The sequence below is a fragment of the Schistocerca gregaria genome, chromosome 4 (assembly GCF_023897955.1).
Source record: "Schistocerca gregaria isolate iqSchGreg1 chromosome 4, iqSchGreg1.2, whole genome shotgun sequence".
Lineage (NCBI taxonomy): Eukaryota > Metazoa > Arthropoda > Insecta > Orthoptera > Acrididae > Schistocerca > Schistocerca gregaria.
Window position 1 is genome coordinate 731,301,436 of NC_064923.1, and position 6,335 is coordinate 731,307,770.

Sequence of the window (6,335 nt, forward strand, 5' to 3'; positions counted from 1 at the left end):
CCAATGTCAGTAATGAAGGGACGTAAAAAGAGCTTAAAATGAAATTGAAGAACACACATTTTTGTCGACATCGTTACTCTTTTGCGATCGACTTATTGTCAGCTGTTTCTTTTAAACATATTAGTCAACGAAAACTGGCAATTATTTTAATTGTAATTAACTTTTTTGACACATGTGTCGTTAAAGTCCTGTGGTTTCATACGTGGATATAGGTGATTCGACTGAGTCTCCAATTCTATCATTATTTATTGTAAGAACACAAATATTGTTCTGTTTAACACTCGATCATGCTGCACCACTTATGTGTGACCCTCATTAGGCGTTGTCTTTCATTATTCCTGAAAGATACAAATATCCAGGTAGGTTACGAATATGTTACAGCTGACTGTTGTTCAGATATGTAAAAAATGTATATAATTTTGATATTTGGTCACTTTATGAAATACATTCTATCGTTGCTTCACATAGCGCAATTAAAATAATTTGACCCCGACGTGATTTGAACACGCAACCTTCTGATCTGGAGTCAGACGCGCTACCGTTGCGCCACGGAGTCAGGTATTGGCTTCCCGCTGTATATGTGAATATATGTACATACATACACACACACACACACACACACACACACACACACACACACACAAACATATATATATATATATATATATATATATATATATATATATACTATTTGATTTCCGCCGAACTTTAACAAATTGTTATAGACGATTACGATATTGATTTTGATTGCAACATACTTGAGTTTTAATCGACACGCCGATGTATGGTTTCATGTATTTTGAGCTGTTCCCCATAGAGAAATATTGGAGAATCGTTCAAGAACCAGACATAAATTGCAGATAAACATAATTGCTGGAAAACGGGGAAATGAGAAAGAAGTGAAGCGTACTTTTGAAGCAGAAATCTGCTCACAGGTAATATATCTGTTGTTTAGGAGGCATGCTTCATTGGTGTTATACGCTTTGTGTTACCTGCCGTAATTGACTTCCACTGTCGGACGTCTGTGGCAGATAATTATCGCGTTTGTTGGAGTCTTCACGCTAATTACCATGCCGGGAGTGCGGCTCATACGAACACAGTTTCTCATTGCTGTAAGAACACCTTAAATAAGGTGACCATACTTACGGGAGTCGAAGCATGGACCAACTTTACAACTGCTGACGTCTTGGAATGCAAGAATGCTCTGAAATTATTATACATTAATAAAGCGTCCAACGAAATGGGTTGTAGGCACCAAATGATAATATAACAAATGTAATTTAAAACACAGTCGGCAGCTCGTGGTCGTGCGGTAGCGTTCTCGCTTCCCGCGCCCGGGTTCGATTCCCGGCGGGGTCTGGGATTTTCTCTACCTCGTGATGACTGGTTGTTGTGTGATGTCCTTAGGTTAGTTAGGTTTAAGTAGTTCTAAGTTCTAGGGGACTGATGACTATAGTGCTCAGAGCAATTTGAACCGAAACACAGGCACATTCATAGTTTGTGCATAATTATTGTATAAAATATGAAGCAGAACACAGCACTTGCTTAGGTATCCACACACACATCTTAACACTCAGTTATTCATGCCTCTACACTTCTGTGATGAATGAATTTCACTCAGCAGAAATTTGGTTCACTTTCAGTTTAAGAACAACGGCATTTGAAATTAATTTTCACCGCCAGTATTGCTTTCAAAGTCTGTACTTGTATTGAGTTTCGTTGATGTCTCTATATTTTTCATCAAAGAAAAGACACGCTCGACAGCTGCATCCATACTGGGGAGACGTTACACAAATTCCACAAACTTAGAAATATTTGGACTTAGAAATGTGTGGATATCAAGTTCTAGAACATATGTACCCAATGCAATCAGTGGCAGTTTTTTCTATGCTTTATTTCTCTGTTTGCTGAGGAGTGGCCTGCTACACTCTTATGTTTTGAAATCTCACATGATCGAGAATTTGTTCTGATTTTTAAAAGCCAGAACATTTAGGTGTCCTGGCAGAACCTACTGAGGACAAGGGAGCTGGATTCCAAAAATCGAACTGTACCGGCCACATCGGGATGTCTGGTCACATGACATTAAGTCGTAACCCTCTGCTTACTTATTCCTATACACGGATTTTCCATGTGGCTGAATCATTTAAAATTGAGCAGTTTCTGATAGAAGTCACTTTGTGCGTTCTTCAGACTGCTGGACGCTGATACGCTTAGAGGACTTGTGATTAACGGAATCATAACACATCCGTTTGTCTGAACACAGTAGCTGTTTTATGCATCCGTGGTTCCCTTTTACAAAATGATATCGGCTGTCATGATATTACTGTTTCAGAGCAATTAAAAACGCAATTAATCTCTACAGGCATTTACATACTTACAGGTCTAATTTGACAATTTCTCCTATGTCATCGGATCTACGAAACTCGACGAATGAATTATTGCTGAGTGGATTAATTAATACTGCAACTTTTGTCAGTTTAAGCTGCTTCTGGTCATCGCGAGGGAAGAACATTGAAAATGCTAATATTAGACAGCAACAGAGAGTATACTGTTTGTTAAATACTGACTTGGCAGCCATTTTATTTGGTGTAAGGGAAGTGAGCCTACATTCTGTCGACTGCAGTTAACGTAACGTAACTTATATCACAGTCGAAGTCTGCATGTGTGAGAAAAAAAAGAACAAACCATACCGGGGTTGTAAATCACTTCACACAGTACTGTCCAGTAGATTCACCTTTTCGCTTCGTTTCTCTGTTTACGCAGTGTGTGGGTAATATTGTAGGCAGATCGACGAAGCGCCAACATAACATACGACTGGTTCATGCTTAGTCACTTTCTGCGTTGTTCAAACAGATCTCTGTACCGGCTGCTGCTTTGGTCACCACTTTATAGCACGTTTGGAACATTATTGACGTCAACAAGCCCGTAGCATTAGACTCGCTGAGTGGAACGAAATCCTACAGCCGCGTGCCGGCGCAGCGAGCGCTGTGCAGAAACACGTGTATTGCGCAGGCGCCGTGAATGTTGACGTAAAAGAGGCCGCGGCAACGGCTGCCGGCTCGTTAACGCAGGAATTCGGCTGCGCCGGCTCTCCTTGACATTTGCACCGGAAGATGGTGCGCCGCCGTCCCGCTAGGAGCCGCCGCTAACTGTATCACGTGGCCTCGGCCGGCGGCTGGGCGTCAGTCTCCCGGGAGCTCTGCGCCTGTTGCGAACGACTGCTGCGCCGGCTAGAAGCTCAGTGTTCCTCTCAGTGTAGTGCCGTCACAGCTAGCAAAGGAGAGCGTAAATTTTTCTGGGAAACAATAAATAACACGTGGAGATTATCTAGGCCTACCGTCGAGCTAATAGTAATCTGAACAGCCACTGGTATTGAATTGGTCAACTCTCTGGGTAGTCGCAAAGTCTTAATTATCACCTCCCCCCCCCCCCCCAAAAAAAAAAAAAAAAATTGCGTTGTTAATTCTTTGCTCGTTTGCAGGTACATCGCCGCAGTTTGGGTTCACCTTTAGATCGCCGTGCCTCAGTAGCTTGGCACTCCAAAACAAAATAGCAGACTGTTGACAGAGTGGAGATAGCCTGCACTGTTTTATTATGACGTGTCATGGTTAATATGGCGCGGCGATTTAAAGGTGTACTCGAACTGCGGCGCTGAACGAGGTGGCGCAGTGTTAGCACACTGGACTCGCACTTGAGAGAACGACGATTCCATTCTGATTTCGATTTTGTGTGTTTTTCCTAAACCGCTTCAGGGATGGCCGGCCACAGTGGCCGAGCGGTTCTTGGCGCTACAGTCCGGAACCGCGCGACCGCTGCGGTCGCAGGTTCGAATCCTGCCTCGGGCATGGATGTGTGTGAAGTCCTTAGGTTAGTTAGGTTTAAGTAGTTCTAAGTTCTAGGGGACTGATGACCACAGCAGTTAAGTCCCATAGTGCTCAGAGCCAACCGCTTCAGGGATGGTCCCTTTGAAGAGGCACGGCCTTCTCCACTCTTCCCTAATCCTAGCTTGTGCTCCGTCTCTACTGACCTTGTTATCGATGGGACGTAAAACACAAATTTCCTTCTCTCAACTGCGGCGATGTACATGCAAACTGGCAAAATTTTAATTATCATACCGCAAAATTAAATTTGCGTTGTTAAAGTTTTATGACTACCTATCGTATGCTAAAGCTGAAACATTACTGACACTGTCCATTCCATTCAACTGCTCTTCAAAGTCCTTTGCTGTCTCTGACAGAATTACAATGTCATTGGCGAACCTCAAATTTTTTATTTCTTCTCCATGGATTTTAATTCCTACTCCGAATTTTTCTTTTGATTCCTTTACTGCTAGCTCAATATACAGATTGAATAACATCGAAGATAAGCTACAACCCTGTCTCACTCTTTTCCCAACCACTGCTTCCCTTTAATACCCCCCGACTCTTTATAACTGCCATCTGGTTTCTGTATAAATTGTAAATAGCCTTTCGCTCCCTGTATTTTACCTCTACCACCTTCAGAGTCTGAAAGAGAGTATTCTAGTCAACATTGTCAAAAGCTTTCTCTAAGTTTACAAATGCTATAAACGTAGGTTTACCTTTCCTTAATTTGTCTTCTAGATAAGTCGTAAGGTCCGTATTGCCTCCCGCGTCCCAACATTTCTACGGAATCCAAACATATCTTCCCGGAGGTCGGCTTCTATTTTCCTGTAGGCAGTATATATCTTACCCCTAGTGATATATGCCTCTACATCCTTACATTTGCCATCTAGCCATCACTCCTTACCCATTTTACACTTGCTGCCGATCTCATTTATGAGACGTTTGTATTCCTTTTTCCCTGTTTCATTTACTGCATTTTTATATTTCCTCCTTTCATCAATTAAATGCAATATACCTTCTGCTACCCAAGGCTTTCTACTAGCCCTCGTCTTTTTAACTGCTTGATCCTCTACTGCCTTCACCATTTCATCTCTCAAAGCTACCCATTCTTCTTCTGCTGTATTCCTTTCCCCCATTCTTGTCAATCTTTCCCTAATGTTCTCCCTGAAACTCTCTACAACATCTGGCTCTGTCAGTTTATTCAGGTCCCATCTCCTTAAATTCCCATCTTTTTGCTGTTTCTTCAGTTTTAATCTACAGTTCATGACGAATAGATTGTGGTCAGAGTACACATCTGCCCCTGGAAATGTCTTACAATTTAGAACTTTGTTCCTAAATCTCTGTCTTACCATTATGTAATCAATCTGATACCTTTTAGTATCTCCAGGATTCTTCCATGTATACAACCTTCTTTTATGATTCTTGAACCAAGTGTTAGCTATGATTAATTCATGTTCTGTGCAAAATTCTAACAGACGGCTTCCTCTTTCATTTCTTAGCCCTAATCCATATTCACCTACTATTTTTCCTTCTCTCCCTTTTCCTACTGTCGAATTCCAGTCACCCATGACTACTGAATTTTCATCTCCCTGCTATATGTGAATAATTTCTTTTATCTCATCATACATTTCATCAATGTCTTCGTCATCTGCGAAGCTAGTTGACATATAGAGTTGTACTACTGTGGTAGGCGTTGGCTTCGTATCTATCTTGGCCACAATAATGCGTTCACTATGCTTTTTGTAGTAGCTTCCCCTCATTCCTATTTTTTATTCACTATTAAACCTACTTCTGCATTACCCCTATTTGATTTGGTATTTATAGCCCTGTATTTACTTGACCAGAAGTCTTGTTCCTCCTGATAACTAACTTCACTAATTCCCACGATATCTAACTTTAACCTATCCATTTCCCTTTTTAAATTTTCTAACCTACCTTCCTGATTAAGGGATCTGACATTCCACGCTCCGATCCGTAGAACGCCAGTTTTCTTTCTCCTGAAAACGACGTCCTCCTGAGCAGTCCCCGCCCGGAGATCCTAATGGGAGACTATTTTACCTCCGGAATATTTTACCCAAGAGGACGTCATCATAATTTCACCATGCATGCCCTCGGGAAATATTACAGCTGTAGTTTCCCCTTGCTTTCAGCCGTTCGCAGTACCTGCACAGCAAGGCCGTTTTGGTTAGTGTTACAAGGCCAGATCAGTCAATCATCCAGACTGTTGCCCCTGCAACTACTGAAAATGCTGCTGCCCCTCTTCAGGAACCACACGTTTGTGTGGCCTCTCGACAGATACCCCTCCGTTGTGGTTGCACCTACGGTACAGCTATCTATGTCGCTGAGGGACGCAAGCCTCCCCACCAACGGCAAGGTCCGTGGTTCACGGTGAGGGGGGGGGGGGGGGGGGGGGGGGGAGCATGTAAGGCTTAAAATAAAATTTGACTTACTTAACAACTCAGAAGCTTGTGA

At 42.3% G+C, this 6,335-nt stretch overlaps 1 non-coding gene across 1 annotated transcript; it reads right to left on the reverse strand.

The window, feature by feature from the left end:
- Positions 1-484: 484 nt before the first annotated feature.
- Positions 485-556, reverse strand: Trnaw-cca (transfer RNA tryptophan (anticodon CCA)). The gene has a single exon. It is a non-coding gene; the product is annotated as a tRNA-Trp (tRNA).
- Between the last annotated feature and the right edge of the window lie 5,779 nt (positions 557-6,335).